At 37.7% G+C, this 22,212-nt stretch overlaps 1 non-coding gene across 1 annotated transcript; it reads right to left on the bottom strand.

Annotated features, from left to right (window-relative positions):
• Positions 1–19,005: 19,005 nt before the first annotated feature.
• Positions 19,006–19,112, bottom strand: LOC122071597. Its single transcript, XR_006138217.1, has one exon. It is a non-coding gene; the product is annotated as a small nucleolar RNA R71 (small nucleolar RNA).
• Positions 19,113–22,212: the final 3,100 nt, after the last annotated feature.

The raw sequence follows: 22,212 nt of genomic DNA, 5'->3' as shown, positions 1-22,212 counted from the left end.
CAACCATACAAACATACCATATCTATGGTTATCTGCCTATATCAAATAATAGATATGATTAGGGTCGTTGAAATTTAACATCGAATTAAAAAAAAATCTAAAATTATCTACAGGTATAGATCAATCGTTGAAATAAATTACCCCAGTTGAATTTGGGCAACATAGAAAATATTATCCCTTGTTTGGACCTTTTGTTGCAGTTTGTACTTTGCATTGACCTTTACCACATCTATATAGATGTAGTTGGTCCACCCACATGAAAAAATTACATGAATCTTGACACTTGAAAAATTCTCTTCCAATATTTTTACCCGACTTGGTTGTATATTTACCACAACTCTTCCCACAAATTTCAGAATTTGCTATCATGAGTGGGGGCATAGAAGAAGTCATTTGTAACAGTAATTTAAATATTAAAAAAGTTAATATAGCATCCAAATATATGACATTCATAATAATATATCAACTTGTACCACATACATAAATGTAACATAAAACAAGTACTACATCACTTGAAACATCAATTTAGGTTTTCAATTTTGTCAAAATAATTATCGGTTTTAGTTTTCAACTAGTTCTGGCATCCTTTGCTGTCTAGTCATTGCATTTGTAATTCTTAGCCTAGTGGCATTCATCTCTTTTGTCCGATTTCGTTGACTTGATTGTGCTGTAGAATGATCAACGAAATCTTCATGTGACGGATTCAAGTCATCTTCTGCAACTTTTAAATCATCACTCATCCCCACGAATTCAGTATCAGCAATATGTTCTTTTCCAATATAGTTGTGTAGCCCACAATATGCCAGTACGATTGATGCCTGAGCTTTCACTGGGAACTGATGCATTAGTCTTAAAATTTGAAATTTGTTCTTCAATACCCCAAATGTACGTTTAATGACATTCCGAAGTGATGAATGTCTATAATTGAACAACTCTTTTGCTGTTCTTGGGGATCTTCTATGCCCTTTGTAGTCCGATAGATTGTATCTCTCACCCCTAAATGGTGTCAAAAATACAGATTGGCTAGCATACCCAGAATCAACAACATAATACTTTCCTATAGACAAAAAATAATATATATTATTACATATACAGTCAAATGAAAATCTAATATACTAGTATAAAGTTAATACCTGGAGGTGGATGTGGAAAACTCGATCGAGGATCACTTCTTGCCTGTTCAAGTACTCGACAATTATTTGCACTACCTTTCCATCCCACATACACATGTGAATCGCATGTCAAATGAATATGCACACATCACATTTTGAGTTGTGATCCCCTTTCGATTCCTATATCGAGTTTGATCCTCTCTTGGAACTACCGCATAGATGTGAGTACCATCTATGGCGCCAATACAGTGTTATGACATATAGTGACAATTAAATGGTCACTACATATAAGAATATAAATATTCATATTTTTAATTACAAGCATGTATAATATTAACATATTTACCTTGAAAAAAGGGTAGTATTTCGGGTTCTGTGCAATCTCTATCGGTATCATATTGATGTCTGGCGGTCTGATTTTTTCCTTAGCCAGGCATTGCATTGCAATCAAGACAATATTGAATGTTCGACTAACTGTTTCTCCTAAGTGGTCGAAATGATTTTGGGTGGCCCTATTACTTGAATCCTTCCCAACAATCCATAGAAACATTCCAAGTTGTTCATCTACTCGGATGTTGGTTGTGTCTTTCAACCACCCCTTATGTCTAACATAATCACATAGGTTGAGGAAGACATGACGTTCCATCATAAACTCTTCATAGCATCTGTTGGCATGCCCATTCGATACCTCATGCATCATGACAGCACCTGAAAATACACTATCCCTACATCGTTCTCGAATATAGGGATAAGACCAAGCAAAGTAACAAAAAAATCCAAGTAACAATGTCTTATTACAATTATCAAATAAAAATTACCAAAGAGATCTAGGAATCAGATTTGGAATCATACCCAAGCAAAGTAACAAAGCTCCAATAAAATCAGATTTTGGGAGAGATAATGGAAAGACCAATAAAACCAAGCAAAGTAACAAAGAAATCAAGTTATCCAAATTGTTTTCTTTGTTAGATACTTAGGGACAAACTAATCAACCATGAAAAACTGATTCAGCCATCTAAAAAATGGATTATGTTATTATTTTATTTATTTTTTTTAACGGAAATGGGGTAAAAACTGTATGGTAAGCCCGGTTCAATTTCTTGTTGTTTGAAATGAACCGGGCACTGTATTGTAAATGACCAGATTTGTTGCTGCACATAGCAGGATTGTACATTGTTTGAACCTGGAAGATTGATTACACTCACCCAAAATTTACTGATACAAATTTCAGCTGTGGACAAAGTTTTGAGGGAAAACATTAGGCTCCCTGGGCCTTGAATTCACCTAATTCTGTTACTTTGACAGAATCACTTGCATAACTTTTTTTTTTACCTCTTATGATTTCTTAGTGTAAAAACCTGAGCATCTACCACACTTACCACTATGATGTTACAAGCTACAAAGGATGACCAGTTAACACCAGAAGTAGTGGTAAGGAGACCAAACAAGATGCATATCTAAATATCCTTTGCGGCACTAGCTAACAGAACATCTTGTTGAGGTTCAGTCACATAAAAAATGCATACAATAGGCTACTTGACAGGGAGTCAGGAACCCTGGAAATGTGGAAGCTATATGCGAAATAGAGGCAGAAAATATGCATTAAGAATTTGATGGGGTGAATAAAAGGGAGTGTCCTTACTGCTAGGTAATTGTTGTCATGTTATTATGTAAAAACTAGTGATGGAGGACACAAAAATCTGCCCTGGACTTCATTCAAGAATAGAAAAAAGATGTTAAGAGTTACTAAGGCCATCTGCCTTATGTTACAAGGATGTTAAGCTCACTTCCATGATATGTTCTACTGCAACAAAAAATTCTAAAGAGCTCAAATGCAATAGTAAGTTTTTTTTTTTCTTTTGAATAATAATTCCTTGGGATTAGAATTGTAGCCCATCATGAAGCTGCTCTGGCCTCTGGCTAATTTATATAAACTGTATGGGGACGGCAATTGATCAAGATCATCAAAAAGAACAGTTTTACCCATGATTGAAGCCACTTGAGAGCAAAAGCAAACTTTTGAATTGCCTCTTTCACCTTTTTACAGAGATCTTTTGAATTGAAGGGTTCATTGACTACGCCCAATAGCCTTCACATCTTGGATCAAATTTTCCCCTGCCCTGGTTTGAGTGGAATCGAGCTCTGTTCAGCCCAGAGCTCTGTTGAGTGGATCAATTTTTTTGGGTTTGGAAAACTAAATCCAACCTACTCCCTTGATGCCACATATTCTTTCACACAACACATCCTAATCTAAAATGCAAATCATATTTAATGGGATCCAAAGAGTACTAGCGTAATGTAAGGTTATTAAAAGATCAATAACCCCCAATTATGTTCCCCAAACCTCCAATAAAACCAAGCAAGGTAACAAAGAAATCTGGAAAACAGATTTGGAACCATTCCCAAAATAGAGCTAGAGTGAAAATCAATTAGGAAATAATATGACCCAAAGCAACCATTAAGAACCATCAAACTCATGAAAAGACCATGAAAAGGCCAATGCAAAGTAGAAAAAACAATGTATAATTCAATTCAGGCAGAGTTAGTATTTCAGTAGCAAAGCTCATTCGATTGACAAACTTCAGCATAGGAAAAATTCACAAGACCATAGACCCATTGAAAAATTACATAAACTTTATCTAACAGATATCAGATTTGGGCGAAGGAGGTAATAGAGAACATTTACTTGATTCTCAAGTGAAGAAGCCGATGAACTGGGCAAAGGAGTGAACCGTGATTTGTATGCCAATAAAAAAGAAAAAACACATCAATGAACTCTATGTGCACAAAGATCTCCCTCTCCACCCTCTATCAGGTCTCTCTCTCTCTCTCTCTCTCTCTCTCTCTCTCTCTCTCTCTCTCTCTCTCTCTCTCTCAAACTTGTTTTAGGGTTTCACAGGGCAGAGAAAAATGTAGCGATTTACCTGCTATGCGATTATAGAAGAAGAAGAAAGTGAAGAGGTTCAGAAGAGAAGAAGTTACCTCTCTCTCTATGACCTATTTGAAGCGATTTACCTGATCTGTGATTAGGGGAATATTTGAGTGTTACTAAGAAATTTCTCCTCAAAGCATTGAAGCTCAAAGATTTGGATTCCAGATCAATGCCTATCTCTGGGATATGGAATCAGTCATAATCGCTCAAAAAACCCCCTAAATCCCTTCCTGCTTGCTCTCTGTGATTACAGTAGATGAAGAAGAAGGAGAAGCGATTAGAATAGAAGAAGAAGAGAGAAGAAGATGAAGGAGAAGAGTCGAAAGTTACCTGCAGTTGATTTCACAAGGGGGCGAGCTCCTCTTCACTCCACTCTCTATGCGCGGACTCCACTAGAGATAGCAACTATCGGGAACGATAGTTCCAAATTCTTATAAATTGAAACGAAACACCCCCGACGGAACACCTCTTGGGTGTTTCGTGAAATCAAAAAAATTTCATTCTTTTTCTCACTTTCTGTATAAAAAAAAAAAAAACAAAACAAAAACGACACACACACAACCAAACGCAAGATTCTGTTTTTTTTGTTATAATAGAATGAAAAAACGGCAGAAACGTTTTTTTTTAAACGATACTAAACGGACCCTTAGCCTATCGGAGTTCATTGTACACATGTTGATTGACTGGACTAATTCTGCCCATCACAGAGACTTCCAATAATTTTGTCCACCTAAGTACCATGCCGATTCCTATCGACTGACACATACTCAAGTCAAGTATATACCCATCGTCTCAGAGTGAATCATGGTATCGTAAGCTAATGTCTACTATCTTAGTATACCTCTCACTGACCATGTCCTTTACTTATCACATAGGAGATGAGTGTAGACAGTTCATTGATTAATCACAAGCATTATCCTATCAGCATTTGCCAGAATTGACCTATGAAACGTCTACTCTCACCTACCATGGGAGGCCATGAAAATCCCACCAGTTAGGGTTTCCCATATCACACTTGCTTTCTAATGAGAGAAACAGGAACGCATATACATAGATAATTATATAGACATTCATTCAATACATTGTCATATAATGCATTGTATGCATTTAAACTAAATTTACATCACATGTAATAAATCATAGATTCATATTAAACAATTAAAATAAGCATCACATGTAAATTATTAACTATAGTGGTTATGGGACAACATCCGAAATCAAATTGACTTTACATCTCATGCAAGTCTGTTTGATTTCAAGATGGGTGGGAGTAACATAGCCTCATTAGCTATTCCCACTCAATTTAGATAAATGATAGTGTGAATGCAAGTTACATAAAAATAACTATTACATTGAAAATAATAAAATAAAAATATTTCATCTTAATCTTGGCCACTTCCTCCAAGCGATCAACACCTCCGATCAACCATTAATCAACATCTCCAATCGTCTCACAATCATTGTCATTGATTTCCTCTCGATTATCATGTGATAAAATAAAATCCTAATTCTATTTTACATCGTCTTTATTAAAGAAACCTTGGCAAACCAACCCACCAATTGGGCTGCCCAAGGGGAGTACATCGTTTATAAAAAAGATTGGAGAAGAGAGAGAGAGAGAGAGAGAGAGAGAGAGAGAGAGAGAGAGAGAGAGAGAGAGAGAGAGAGCAAATAGATAATAAAAGACGAATTTCACAATCACATATATGCATGCATCCACATAAAAATCCATCCTTATGGTTCATTTTAAATCACATAACCACTAACGAATGCATGCATTTGATCCTTTCATTTCATTTATATGGAAATTAAGATTTATAAAACTACATTTTAAATTGTAAACTTTTGACAAATCTTTTGCATATGTACATCTCGTGTATATGAAATTATCATACCCCCAAAACCAAACATTAAATCATATTTAATTATATGGGTTCAGGGGCCCAACGGTCCATTAAGATTTTAAGAAAACCAAATAATATATAAATGTACAAATTAGCTTAATGGACACTGTTTTTTGAAAAAAGTACGTAATACTTTTAAGTTACAGACCCATTTTGGGCTCTATGTACAATGTAATATTCTTGGTGCATAGTGCAATCCACCACACATATGCACACTCTATCTCACTAACATTTAGTAAAATAGACTATTATATCTTATGTAACAAAACATGCAAGTCCATTAAAATGCCCAAATTTTAACTTTCACATAATACCATATTATGTGGGTCCCACCTAGTCTAACTAAGGTATTCACAACTCATTGAAAAACTAATTTTACAAATAGGATTTTAAGTACTAACCTCCAACATTAAACTTTTTAACGTTATAAGGAAAATTTAAATATTGTAGGTGGGTCCCACAAGTAGGGCCACACCACAAGGGGTTAATATTCTACAAGGGTTCTCTTTTTCTTTTTTTTAGACCAAATTATCTCATTTGATCCAAAACTCGTTTCAAAAACCAATTCCATGATCAATTGAAACATTTGGTTTAATACAAAAACCCAAGCCCAAGAAAACTGTTGGGCCGGCATGATTTGGACCTTTGGTCCTGAAAGACACGCCCTCCTGTTGACATCAAATATTGGCCCGAAATTGGAAAACCATGACCGAATCTGGATTTTGGAAATGATGGACATGTAAACGAATGAGCCTTATAAAAAAAAGATAAATAAATAATAAGAAAACCCATGGCCCTTGAAATTTTCACGAAGAAAAAATCCAATGGGCTCAAAAGCTCACAAAGTCATTTAAAATTAATCCATAATGGCATATCTAATATGCACAATTCCTAGCAAATAAGGCCCTATGATTCCAACCATTGACTTAAAATCAAGTTGGGCTTAAAGCCCAGGAAATTGTTTACAAAATAAGACTTAATAAGTAAAAGAAAAACTACAACTTAAAGGACAATAAAGTCGTTTTAAAAAATAATTCTCAAACCCTATCGTTTTTCACTAACTTCATCTTTTCCAAGAGACTTCAGCCGCCAAACCTGCAACTCTTGCTGGTTTAGCCTTTTGACTTTTTTTTTTTCAAATAAAAATCACTGTTTAATGTGAATGGTAAACATTGTTCACGTATAGTAGTCTTCCCAAAGTAGCAGTGGGTGCGATTGAAAACTGACGGCCTTGTGGCTCTTGTGGCCAAAAGGCAATGGCGTTGCTGAGTATCTGATACCCAGAGAGTTTTTTACTACATATCATAAGTTCTAGTTATTAGCTTTAATTCAATAACTAAAGCCAACGAATAAGACAAAACAAAAGCTTTTGGATTCTTATAAGTTAAAGAATCCAAAACTAGTTTTTTTTTTTATTATTCAATAAATAAGTAGATGTCAGTGGTTATTTTATCTCAATAAATTCAATAAAGTATTTTTTTTTAATGAAATTCTTGGATCGAATGCAATGCACTATCAAATAAATTGAAGGTCCTCACACCGATAGGGAGCCTCTGATACCACTGAAAGACGATATCTGTGGAAGTAATTCGGATCTTCCTACTGGTAGGGTCGGCCATTCAAGAAATAATCAATACGAGGATTTTGATCATTACCTAAAACTCCACAAGTGCAGAGCCTCCACGTGATCGTAGCCATTTCACAGTGAGTCTTTCTCACATGTACAACTTTATGTTCCCTTGGATTCAAGCTCCTCCACAATAGTCAAGGTTTTCATAAAACCTGATCAACATATTCGATCACTCAAAGAGTAAGAGAGAGAGAGGGAGGGAGATGGGAGAGGCCATTCCAAAGGAGTGAGAGAACCGTGGGAACTATTCTCTAGTATCTCTCTCACGTTGTTTTTGGTTAGCCAATCTCATGTATTCTTGGCCAATCAAAATCCCCTATTAGTTAGTGTTTTAGAAACATCCAACTAAGTAATGGGTTTCCTATTCAAAGCCAACAACTAAACAAAAATCAATCTTATCATAATAAATAATATCAAATTTATTAAGAAAATAAATAATATAAAATTCTTTTTTCCTAACAGTGAGAAGGGAGAGAGAGAAGAGGGTGTTGTGGCAGCTGAGAAGGAGAAACGCAAGGGCAGCCACATTGAATGGCTAGGGATCATTTTCTTTTCATCAGATGGTTGGTAAAATTCTAGTGTGGATAGGTGTGGGAGATTCTATTTTATACTATTAGCTTAAAGAACTTTTTCCCAAAGAAATAACATAAAAAACAAAGCTTAGCACTCTAGGAGATGTCTAGTAGCATGTTTGGTTCTTACGCACCATGGGCCAGTGGATCTAGGCGGGATATGAGAAAATGAAATATATAATGGGATGAGCTAACCAGCCCAGGGAGAAGAGGATAGTATGATACGAAAAAGAATATATATTGGATGAATTTCATGCAAGAGCCTTACTCTTAGGGTATAATGATCCAACAAATCAAGACATGTCTAAAAAGGGCTCCACTGCATCGATCCCTAAGTCCTTATAGCCACAAAATCAGCCGACTCTCTTGGGTATGTGTTATTTTCCACTAGAATTACTATTTTCACATCATTGAAAAGAATTTAAACATGGATTTTTTACCAATTTTAGGTGTGAATTGAGAGTAGTGAGCGATTCAATCTCTTCTTCATGGGGACAATCCTAAAATATCTTCAGCCGATGGATTACTTCTTGGAGAATAACACGCACCTAGACTTCTTTGATGATGAAGGGAGGCTCTGGATCCATCCTTTCCATGATTTCACATCCTTTCCTCATGGTTGGAATCTTTGCCCCCATAACATGTGCAAGGTATGTAATTAATTTGACCCTCTCTGTCAACAGTTGATCTGTACCTATCTCATCAAAATTGATTTTTAATTTTCTTATTTATTATTGCCTGGACTGGATTAAAATGATCAATAAATTTTAATTTTATAGCTTGGCGATCTTGATATGGATCTTGATCTTGGTAGAGAGTATAGTAGAGTATAGTGAGCACATATCGCTATAGTGAGGTCCTCCCTTTTCTAGGAGTGAACACCACCAATGTTGATGCCGGTCACAAAATACACTTCAGAATTTAGATTAATTAGGACTATTAGCCCTCATGAATTCTGACAATCAAATCTTTGTGCATCCAAGCATCCTAAAGTTCAATGTCTTTTTTGGCATAGGAATTGGTTCTTTTCAAATTAGCGTGACCTATACCAAGAATTGATTCTTTTCTACAATATTTATTTGGTAAAAATATTTTTTTGACATCAAATACATATTATCTCCTCTTAGTGACCGCAAGTGAAGATAGAAGTTCGACCTCCTTTCCAAGATATTTAAAAATTTACTACTCCCTCGGTGACCCATTAGTTGGGAACTTTTGGGAATAGCAGTTGTGAACACTGAACATACTCGTTGCTTGTATAATGGTAAGTGCTTCAATATAGATGAAATATGAAGTGTGTGAACCAACAACCTCATTTTGAGAACCCGATGTGTAACCACCTTGTCTGTAAATTTCAATGGCTAGTAGGCGGTTTCATTAATCAGTTTGTAGGTGTCTTTTCTTATCCTCCATTATACCTTTAAGCGTATTGCTTACTTTCTTCATTTGGATTCTTACAAGCGATTTTGATTGCATATGTTGTTTAATTTTCTCCCAGAAAAATTGGTGTTGGTTATGAAAGAAGAGATTTTTGTCCTAAATCATAATTAGGAATTCTTGAATCAGAAGTTGCCTTTGATTCCTCATATTGGAATTCTTTGTCCGATATACTTTTGATACTCAAATGGATGTGGAATTTATCTACACATCACCATTTTATCTTAAGTGTACCTTTATCTGACCTCTCCTCCCACCGTAGTAGGCCCATTGCAGATTAAGGTTTTTCACTTTAAATCACAAAATGTGTTCTGTTCATGGTAAGGGATGCTGGAATACAGACTTTTTCAAATTTATTTTAAAACACAGTACATATGTTTTATGCTCTTATTTGTGGAGGTCATCAGATTGGTATTGGCTTCTTATATAATCTGCTTGGATACAGACTTACTTTACAATCACTTAATAGACAAAATGTCCTTCTAATTCTTACACATCCTTGTATCATTTACATAGTAGGGTTTTGACCAGTGAGGTTTTGGAACCTAAGATCATTATTATTTTGCATACAATGCTTTTAGGGATTTGATCTTTGAGGTTTTTGGCTCCAAACCTAATAATGAACCAATATAGCTGTTAACAGTGTTATCTGTGGTTGAGAATCTGCTCCGAGGAAACTTTTGTATTCATCCATACCTTATTTTGTGGAGTTATGACACATTCAATTCGTGAAATACAAAAAACCTTTTTTAGGTCTTCTTAATTCTATTTGGCATTGTTCTGTTTCTAAAATTATTTCTGAAGATCACATTCAGGTTGGATATGTTGAGAACCAATCGTTCTGTCACCTTGTCAAGAGCTTGACTTCATATTTTGTAAGATTTCATATTGTTAGATTTTTTTTATGGACTATGAAAAACCACAAGCATACAATCTTAGTTCTGGTAATACACGACAATTTCTATGTGCAAGGCTTTATTTAATCTGAGGTTTTTTATTCCAAACCTAATATTTTTATTTTGCATGCAGGGCATTGATCTGTGAGGTTTCAGCTCCCACAAGTGAAAGTTTACTAGGAGTATCTACTTGATCCTACCCCTCTAATTGAGTAGGTGCATATTAGTTAGTGAGAGAAATAGCCTATTAGTTTTCACTTCTTTATTTAGTTTGTGTGTATTATTCTTTTCTTTGTTGTTACAATCATGGTATAGTCCAAAAGCTTGAGATCATAGAGATTGCCAAGGAATAAGATTTTTTAGAATTACGGATATGTTGAGTAATTGTTAGTGAATTTAGGTTTGGTTATACAAATTAAGGCCAGTCTCTTCTTTGATGTTGTGTGGAAGAGTTTTGGTGGTAGCAAGTGCACACGCAGGCTTCTATCCTCAACCTCTGCATATGTGAGACCACTCATAATGCTGGCAGGTGCAGTTCCTCAACTATCCAAGTCCTTAGGATTGTCAACTTTCCTTGAGGACTATCTATCATAAAATATATAACAAAAAAAAAAAATTGTCCTTAGGAGGGTGAGTATGGAAGATGGAGAATCGAGGGGTAGGATCCTTGTACCACTGTAGCAGATGTTTACAAACTCCAACAGCTCCATGGTTAGTGAAGCTCACACAATACTATCAAGATATTGTTAGACACCCTGAATGTAATGTTGCCGTAGCAAAGGCCAAACCATTCATCTTCGATAGACCTATTGAGGAAATGCTTTCCCTAAAATGAGATAAATGGTGCAGCCATCCTACTTTCATTATGCAAAAAAAAAAAATGTTGAGAACCCTTTTTTTTTTTTTTTAGATGCATAGATAATTCATTACCAAGAGAAGACGAATATACAAGGGGAAAAAAGGGGGGAGGGGGAGGGGGAGGGAGGCTTAAGCCAACAAGGAGAAACCAACCCAAGGGAAGCAAAATAAAAATAAAAAATAAAAAAAACAAAACCAACCTAAGGGAGGCATAAGCCAACAAGGAGAAGCTAACCCAAGGGGAGCAAAATAAAAATCACAAAACCAACACAGGGCAAGGGAGAAGGGGGGCGGGGAAGGGGGAGGCTACTTAAGAGTCAAGAGAAATGGGAGAGGGATATCTGAAGGCTCCAAGAAGAAATGATATGGGAGTTTCTAGGGGAGAAAGGGACGGGATGGTTATGCCGAGGAAGGAGGGTCTGGGCTTTGGAAGTAACAACAAAGGAGATAGATTTCCAAATCTTATTCGACGATCTAGATTTGGCGGGCCATCTCCAAATGTTATGCTCCATCCAGAGGTGGTTTATGGTAGCGCAAAAGGCCAGTATACCAATCGTGTCACAAATGGTCAAACCAAAGAAGGACATGTCAGCCCAAATACATTCTCTGTCAAAAGGGAGGATTGATCTTCTAGTAGGCCAACATTTGGAAATGACAGATTTCCAGACATGGCAAGAAAAGGGGTAAGAAAAGAAGAGATGGGGGATATCCTCAGTAGCCGAGGGGCATAAGCAGCAAGAAGGATTAGTAGGGATTTAACGATGGATGAAGAAGGATTGGGTGGGAAGACAACTGGACAGACAATGCCAGAGAGTGAAGCTCTGACAGAGAATATGACCTTTAAACCAGACTAATTTATGCCAGGGAATAGTCAGGGAAGGGGAATGGACAAAGGACCAAGCAGAGACAGAGGAGAATATCCCATTGAAAGAGGAGAGCCAAATACAGAGATCGTCTCTGCCTCTGTGACTAGGGGGAGGGGGGAAGGGAGGACCAATGGTCATGCAGATGAGGGGGGAGGAGGGAGGTGACCAACCATTGGGAGAGAGGATAGAGGAGACCCAAGCATTGATATGAAGATAGGAGGAGAAATGACTCTGGGGGATACCAGGTTGAACAGAATGCCCAAAGGGTGCCAAGGGTCCTTCCATAAAGAGGTAGACTGGCCATTTCCTCTGGAATAGGAAATGGCAATGAGAACCAGGGGCCTGTGTTCGAGATTTTCCCCTAAATCTAGGAAGAGTCTGAAATGGAAGGGGTCGTCCAAAGGGAGTTACTCTTAAGTAAACAGAGGAGATCTTGTCAACCCAAATGTTTTTTTGCTTAAAGACAATCTTCCAAATGATCTTAGGGACTCCCATAGAGTTGGCATCTTTGATTCTTCTGGTTCCAAGACCTCCTTCAGATTTGGGGAGGCAGACCCTATGCCAAGGCTGGAAGCACAGGGGCAGAATCAAGCTCAAGGTCGAGGGTAGAATCATCAGTAGGACTAGCAGCAGTAGTGGCTTATGTTGCCACGGTAGTCTTAAGATTTTCCGTTTTATGCTTTCTGGCACAGTCGGCTTTTCTTTACAGTTCTAATGTTCTAGGTGTTAGCTTGCATTTTACTTTCTGTCATTTGAATTCCTAGATTTTTAGGCTAGTTAGGATTTCTTGCTTTCTGTCATTTATTTTGACAAAAATTGGTATAAGCTTATGTACTCAATTCTCTTTATATATAATGAAACAATTTTGAAACCTATACTTGTCTCCTACTTGTGTAATTTCTATTAATTATTGTCTTTGAGATTTTTATTTAAATCCTAATCCCCAAATCATGGTTCGGTTGAGATTATGAGTTAAGGCAGAGCATCATGCTCTGATACCAAGCTATCACACCCCAATTCTAGTAAACCCAACTTACCATTACTAATACCATTGGTATGAGTAAGATGCTTGTCTTACCAGTCTACTAGGACCTCTGATAGCAGCACCTTAACATTCACAATCTCACAACACAAACCAAACCACTAGCAGTGGAATCAGAGTATAATAGCAGAATCATAATGAAATGGAGAATCATCTAATAATATCATATAAATATTACCAAGTTATTCCATTACAATAATTCAAGACTTATACATAATAAGCCCAAAAGTATACAAATCACTGGGTCGGTATCACAATAATAAAAAAGAGAGCCATGCATCTCATGGCGCCACATATGCACAGCAGTCACAGGCACAGTCCTGATCATGCTCTTTGGCTTTTGGCATCCACCAATCACCTACGCCATAGTCAGGCCCGACGAGGTTGAGTCACCACCCAACGGCACTACTGTACCTACATCATCATCTAAAAAGTGGCATATACGTGGGGTGAGCTTCCAACTTGCTCAGTGAGGGGTGGGGTTCATCCACAACCAAGCACAACATTCACATATATAATATTCCATGATGATGTGAATACAGAAATTAAACACATAGTCCATGATGCAAATGATGGAATCCATTCATTTATTAAACCACCTATCAATACAACTAAGTCGAGTAATGCTACTACAACACATTAGGTTATATCCCTAGTCTCGGAACTCGCATATCGATTACACAACGATACAAGCCCTAGCTGTGATTAGGAGCTTACCAGTCTTGGGATGCGTCCATCGGTTACCCAGCAAGCCCTTGATAACTCCCTCCTGGCAGTCATGGCACTGAGATTACCATTGGCCATGCTGGACTAGTTCTCACCTCCAACAACAATCACATTGTACCGCGGGTGTTGCATTTCAAAAAAGTTCATCGAACATACCACCATTGTTATCCAACACCTTACCCCTTGTTGGTGAGGGGATGTAGCATGGAGAATGTCACCTAACCACAATATCCTACATGCCTTGCATAATGATACAGTTAGTATGGACCACGCTACATAGGGATTACTATCGGCCATAAAGTGGATCCATTTCCAAGTATAGTCCTGGGATACATGATACCGGGATACCATCGGCCACAAGGTGTAACCCATGTCTATATACCTATTCTAGCATAGAAAGCAGTTGAGTATGGACTACGCAACACCTGGATTACCATCGGTCACAAAGCGTATCCATTACCAAATGAAGTCCCAGAGTACATGATACTGGGATTACCATCAGCCACAAAGTGTAATCCGTGACTACATATAATCAATGCATGAATGCAACAAACATACGACAATCATGGTACCGGAACCACCGTGGCCACATCGGATTTCGTCTCACAACATAGTAAATGCAACATCCATACGAAAATCACGGTACTGAAACCACCTCGGTTACACCGGATTCCGTCTCACAACATACATCTCATATCAATCCCAGTTCCAACAACAATATATTATGCAATAATATAACACGTTATGGAAGATCATAACCATTTAAGCAATTTAAATAATCATGTGAAAATCCTAACACATGTGAACAGTTCTAAAATAATTAAACAATCCCAAAACAAAATTCAACCATCCCTCACCTTAGTTCTGATTTGTTAAATTGGTTCCAAGTGTGTCAATCGGTTGTTCAAATCACTACCGGCCTCAGGGTCTGTGTGCGTCTCTGTCCTAGGCACAAAGGTAATCGAATGCCAATACATGTTAAAAACATCGAAAGGGACCCATAGGGGTTACCCCCAAGGGTATGGGTACTGTAAAACTTTGACAGTCCAGGGTGTCATCGAATTCGCCTCAGCGGAAACAGGTGGAAACCCACTGGATTCATCAGTGGTGAATCCGGAGGCACTGGCAGAGAGCTAATAAGAGCTACTTGTTCATCGGAAACAACCCACCAGATTTAGGCCCAGGTGTCTTCGGTGGACACACAGAAAGTGCCAATGTCATTTGGGACTTTTTAGCTCGGGTCTGATCATCAGGATTCATTCCATGGAGTTTGTAGGGGGTGTTCCTACCTTCATTTTAAGCTAAAGAAATCCCGATTCCATTGGGACATTTGGGAGATGCTACAATCGAAAGATCGAAACCCTAGATGGTCATTTGGTCGGAAGAATTGCTAGAGCTCACCAGACTTGGTTTGAGCTCGGCAATCACACCGGGGAGGTGAAATGATCATTCCTCGAACTCTGAGAGGTGTCGGGTTCATGACTCACCTCTTACCTAACTTAGTTAGGTCAAAATGAAGAGAAAGAGAGTGGTAGGAGATGTAGAACCTACCTCCGGTAAGATTCTGGCAAGGGTGCGTGTAGCCGGAGCAAAGGTGAGCCTCCCTCTTCTTCTCCTTCTTCTTCTCCTCCCTTTTCTTCCCTTTTCTCCTCTTCTTTCCCTCTCCCACGTTTTGTACAAGTGAGAGGTGAGGAATAAACTCACCTCTCCCATTTATACTAAGTTGTGTCCTTAGGGCTTGTTTCGTTGGCCCATATCCGACCAAGTTGGGTTATTTCACGATTCAGGGTACGTGGGCCGGCCTCCTTAGACCCATATGGAGTACAAGTCATGAGAAAGGTGTGGGAGAGTGTGTGGAGTCATCTGGGGTTATTCACAATAAGGGTGGTGGGACCCACGGGCATTGGAGCCCATTGGACAACACAAGTGGCCACTGGATTCAGCCTATTGGATCCAGGCCTAGGTGATTCCGGTGGTCAAGACTGTCAGTTGTCTTGACTATTTGTTGTCCCCTAGTTGGTTTCCCATGGGTAGTTGCCCTAGGTGTTAAGTATAGTCTTCTGACTTTTGGTGGGTGCCGGGATTTAAGTGTAGGAGCGTCGAGTCACTTACCTTTTGGGATCAAAGGGTTTGAATCCCCTCCAGTTGGATAAGCAAGAGATGCACTTGAAAGTGGGGTCTTCCTTCCCCCTTTGGCAATGAACTATGATGAACACAATTATATGCGAAATCTAAGGTATAAAAGCATGCATTTTACATATTTAGAATGGAGCTAACTTGGGTTTTACTCTCTTTTTGCAGATTTTATATTTTAAAGGCCTTAAGGACTATCGGGCGTTGTATCTCCAATTTTACATGTAAAGAGGTCCCATTTCTTTTCATAATTACGAAGAGGACGAAATTTTGAGCAAAATAGATGTGTTGCATTAAAAGTACATATCCGTTTGGTCACCAGTACAAGTGATTATTCTTTTCGTACTAGAAAAAATAATAATGGATCAGAACTGAACTGATATGCAAAACCAGCCCATTTGCAGTTGTCCCAAGTGTACAAGAAATATTTTAAATGCCAACAAGGATCGATGGACCCCCTTAAGTGATTGAAGATTCTTTTTTGGTAAAAATAACTACCTAGCGTAGTTGGTGAGTTGTGGTGTGCAGAAATCCCTTGCTTACCAGGAGGTCTCAAGTTCAAACCTTATGGCTATTATTTTTTGGAGATTCTTTTTTGAAATATTTTCTCTCTCCTACTCATCACTTCAAGCAAGGAAAGTAGAAATCGTGTAAGGGGGGTTTGTGCACAAGTTTGTAGAGAGAGAAAAAGAAGGAAATAAAGGAGAAAATAAAGAAATGAAAATAGGAAAAAATCGTTGGAAATCCCTCCTACGATTCTCTCTCTCTCTCTCTCTCTCTCTCTCTCTTCTTTCTCGTCCACCTCATCACACAAGGCCAAGTGGTTGTGCACAAAAGAGAAGAAAAAAAATATAGGAAAAAAAGGCAAGAAATAAAAAAAATCCACTACTTCCTATTTTATCTCCCAATCCCCCCTCCACCTCATCAAAATCGTCCAAGAGGATCTCCCTTGGGCGTCATCCCCTCCTCCCTCCCCTCTCCCTATAAAAGGGAGTCGACCAAACCCTAAAGGGGTGTCCCTCTCTTTTTCTAGTTTTCTTCTTCTAGTTTTTTTTAGTTGAGCTCTCTCTTTCTTTTAATTATTCTTCTTAGTTTTTTTTTACGCAAGCACTTCTGTAATTTTTTTTTTTTATTAATGCAAGTCTTTGTTTATGTGATTCAAGTCTTTATTGTTCATGCATTTCAAGTTATTCAAATGTGTAATAATTTTAATTTCTAGTTCTAGGCTTAATTCTAGGTGACAAGAATAAGTTGTAGAACATCTCTTTCAAGTTTAGTTTTTCTCTTCATGATTTGATTTCTCCAAGCCTAGCAATTTCAGATTTGATTTAGTTCAGATTTGGTTTTTAGGGTTGGTAGTATTTCAAATCGATCAATTTTTCAAGTTCAAGTAAGTAGGCTTCTACATAAGTCTTCTCACCCCCCTCTCATTCCCTCTTCTTTCTACCCATCATTTTTAAATTTTTAGTTTTACATTATTGCTTTCCCTTTCCCCCAAGGTCCTTGGCTAGATGCATGTGTTGGCTTTGCCCCTCTCTAGCTATGGAACTATCCTTTTACATAGATTATTTATATTGTATCCCTTCCCCTAAAGCTAAATACAAAAGCCCTTCTAAGAGTACTCTCTGGTCAAGTAGGGAAGCTCATATTATTTATGGTGCATCCCTCGGGCTAAGTAGAGATACCTACTTGTGTGCCTCTCTCTAGCTTTATTCCCTTTTTTATTTTATTTATTTACTTTTCAGCACTTTTTATTTCAACACTTTTACTTTAAGTTAGTTGTTTTTTAATTGCGTGGTTTGAGTATTTAAATTCCTAGATGACGAATGGTTAGGGTTTGTGAATGGTTAGGTCGTTCAATTTTTAATTTCAATTGCAATTCCAATTTCCCTAGTTGTGTTGGTTAGGACGTTTTTAGATGCATTTGTGTTAGGACAATAGTTAGAAGTAAATCACCATAATCAATCATTACACTGTCGCATTACTAGGAGAAGCTTAAAGTAAAGTTGCTGCTCTCCTTGTGTTCGACCCATTAGCTACTCTGATCCGTACGCTTGCGGTTCCTTTTAAAATTCAAACAAGTTTTTGGCGCCATTGTTGGGGAGACAGTTCCATATTATTTTTTACTTTTTTTTGGTGAATCAGAGTGCTTTGTTTTGCTTTTGTTTTTCTTTTATTGAATTCTTGAGAAGAACAACTTGCAACATAGTTGTATCGGTGGAGGTCACAAAGCCTCACAGTATAATAAAGACAAGTTTTGCCTTGTAGCAGTACCTCAGGAATTGATATGAGCAACCTCGGATCCCTACCGGTAAGCTCATAAAAAAAATCAGAAAAATGTTTTCAAAAAATTTTTCATTCTTTTGTGTTTGTGGTTTGTCTTATTCTAGTTGTGGATAGTATTTTGTTGCATGAGTGTTGGGTGGATACATAATAGTGCAAATAGGTTAGAAAGAAGAGATCCAACAAGTAGTGACCTTATACGTTTACTCTCTTTAGTACCTTTCAATATGGGAGACCAACAGTAAAACCCTCCACTTAAATCTCTGAAAGATAGGTTCTACCCTGCTAGAACAGCCCAACCTTCCTGCATAGTTATACCACAAGCCCAGGGCAATAATTTTGAGCTCAAATCTCAATACATCACTATGTTGCCCCACTTCCATGAGTTGACCTCTGAGGATGCATACCTATTTCTAAGGGAATTTAAACAGGTATGTGTTTTAATTAATATCCAATAGCTTTCTGATGATGCTGTTAAACTTAGGTTTATCACTTTTGTATTGAAAGACCAAACTAAGAAGTGGTTGTATGGGTTACCAATAAATTCCATAACCACATGGGAAAAATTCATAGTTGTTTTCCTCAAAAAGTTTTTCCCAACTCACAAGACCAATAAGCTTAGAAGTGATATCCTTCAGTTTAGGCAAAAGCCTAGTGAGTCCTTTTCCAAACTTATGGAGTGATTTAAGGATCTACTCCAAGAATGCCCTCACCATGGCCTAGACCTATGGCATTTATGTCGAATAATTTATGAGGGTATTGATTACACAACTAAACAAATGATAGAGTCTATGTGCCCTGGGGGATTTACAGTCTTTACAAATGAAGGAAAGGCATGCGAATTCTTACTTGACTTAGTTGACAAAACCTGTGAGTTGAAATCAACCCAAGAGAGTGAAAGAAACATTAGAGGGAAAGGATATTTTGTGGATGGGTCAGTAGCCAAGGAAGCCCAGCTGGATAGCATAATCAAAAGGATTGAGGCTATTGTTCCTAGAGAGCTATCATCAGTCAATTTGGTTAAGATCTATGCTTGGTGTCAGTCCCCTGGACATCTCATAGAAGAATGCCCCAACACCTCTGAGGGCATTTCCAATGACAGTGTTAATGCCCTATTTCAAAATAATCCATATAGTAACACTTACAATCTAGGATGGAGAAATCACCTAAATTTCTCCTGGAACTAGGGCAACCAAGCAGGGCCTTCCAATTTCCATAATCAAAGTCAATCTGGACCCTTAAGGCCTTGCTTTGAACAACAACCTTTTGCCCCAATTATTTTTCCTAGGCTAAATGTAGGATCTTAGGCTAGTTTTCCTAGGCCCCCTCTCCTAACATCTTATCAACAACCCCCTGGGTTTACTGACACTGGAGAGGCAAGTAGAGTAAGTGATTTGGAAAAGAATATTGCCCTCCTCATGACACGCCATCAAAATCTTACTAGATAACTCTCCCAAGTTATCTCAATTTTGTGTGAAAGGGAGAAAAGAATTTTACCCAGTCAACCAGAGCTTAACCCTAGGCATCATCAGCCTGTTAGTTAACAAGAACCAACTAATGCACCATTGAATGTAGTTTAAGGTCAGATCCAAAAAGGGCCCTTCAACCAATGCCATGTTGTTTATGCCCTTAGGAGTGGCCGAAAGTACCAACAGAGTATTCCTAAATCTTTTCCATCCATTACTCTTGTTAACTCTTCTTCTGTTGAGGACACAAGTGTGTCTCTTATTCCAAGTTTGTCTGATGAACCTAAAGCAACTAAAGATGAGTTGGTTGAGGAAACCAAACATGATTCTTCTGAAAAAGAGCAAAATCCTAATAGTGTTTATGTTCCTCCTCTCTCTTTTCCTAATCGTTTGGTGAATAAAAAGAAAACTACTTCTATGGAAAAATTTTTAGAAGTCTTCAAAATGGTAAAAGTGAGCATTCCTCTTTTGGGTGCCATATCTCAGATCCCTGCCTATACAAAGGTCCTAAAAGATTTGTGTACTCACAAACGTATCACTAATGTACCCAAAAAAGTTTTCTTGGTAGGTAACATTAGTTCCATAATTACTTAGGCTATAGCCGTGAAGTATAAAGATCCAAGGAGCCCTACCATAACTTGTGTCATAGGCAACACCTAAATTGAGCATGCCTTACTTGATCTTAGTGCAAGTGTAAATCTTTTACCTTACCATGTGTACATGCAACTAGGATTGAGAGAATTGAAAGCCACTGGAACTACTCTTCAGTTGGCAGATAGGTCTGTTAAGATTCCTAAAGAGATGGTTGAAGATGTCTTACTTAAGGTGGGGGAATTTATTTTTCCTGTTGATTTCATTGTGTTAGATACCAAGCCCTTCTCAACCAAGGATGAGATCCCAATAATTCTAGGAAAACCATTCCTGGCTACTAGTAATGCATTAATCAATTACCGGAATGGTTTCTTAAGGTTATCTTTTCGCAACCATACTGTTGAGTTTAATATGTTTAGGATAGGCAAGCAACCACATGGAAGAAGCGATCAATATGTTTGAGGATTTTCTGGATTTTTTTGATGATTCAATTACCAACTTTGATATTGATTTTGATTCAAAATTCCAAAAGTGTATGGATGAGTTGGAAGATGATAGTGAAACTTCTTTTCTGAAGTCTTGAGTCTTCACACACCTGTGGAGCCCTTAGGACCTCTTTCCAAATCCATTCCCAAACCTTCCGTAGTTGAGCCCCCTAAGCTAGATATAAGCAGTTGCCATCTAATTTGAGGTATGTTTTCCTAGGGCCTGACTAGACTCTTTCAGTAATAATTTCTTTAGATTTAACTTTTAGCCAGGAAGAGGAATTACTTAAAGTGTTAAAAGACAATAAGGAAGCCCTAGGTTGGTGATAGCCAATAGGTAAACCAAGTTCACGTAGTGCCTAAGAAAGCTGGTGTGCCTATAGTTCCCAATGCCAATAATGAACTAATTCCAACTCGTGTCCAATCAGGGTGGAGAGTGTGTATAGACTACAAGAAACTTAATGTGGCAACCTAGAAGGATCACTTCTCATTGCCATTCATTGACCAGATGTTAGAGAGGTTAGACGGACATGAATACTATTATTTTCTTGATGGATATTCTAGCTATAATCAGATCCCAATTGCTTTAGAGGACCAACATAAGACCACTTTTATATGCCCATATGGAATATTTGCTTACAAGCGTATGCCCTTTGGGCTTTGCAATGCCTCTGCTACGTTCCAACGATGCATGATGAGCATATTTTTTGACATGATTGAAAAAATCTTAGAAGTATTTATCGATGACTTTTCAATTCATGGGAATTCTTATTTTGAGTGTCTTCACCGTCTTTCCTAGTTTTGAAAAGGTGTATATCTAAGAATTTGATTTTGAATTAGGAGAAATGCCATTTTATGGTTAAATCTAGTATTGTTTTAGAACATGTAATATCTAAGGAGAGAATTAAGGTATATAGAGCCAAAGTGGATTTAATTGATAATTTACCACCTCCTCAATCTGTTAAGGACGTTCGGTCTTTTCTAGTGCATGCTGGCTTCTACAAAAGGTTGATTATGAACTTTAGTTAGTTAGTCCAACCTCTTACTTCATTATTTGCTAAAGATCAAACTTTTGAGTTTTCTAAAGAGTGTCTAGAATCCTTCAAGCAACTTAAGAAAGAGTTAACCAATGCACCCATTGTTCAATCACCTGTTTGGACTAAACCTTTTGAACTGATGTGTGATGCTTCAAATTTTACCATAGGAGCAATTTTGGGTCAAACGATCAATAAGTTGCCCATTGTCATTTACTATGCTCGTAGGACCCTAAATGATGCAT

This window comes from Macadamia integrifolia, unplaced genomic scaffold (assembly GCF_013358625.1).
Source record: "Macadamia integrifolia cultivar HAES 741 unplaced genomic scaffold, SCU_Mint_v3 scaffold_274A, whole genome shotgun sequence".
In the NCBI taxonomy this organism is placed as follows: domain Eukaryota; kingdom Viridiplantae; phylum Streptophyta; class Magnoliopsida; order Proteales; family Proteaceae; genus Macadamia; species Macadamia integrifolia.
This window is presented reverse-complemented; position numbering and strand designations above follow the sequence as displayed.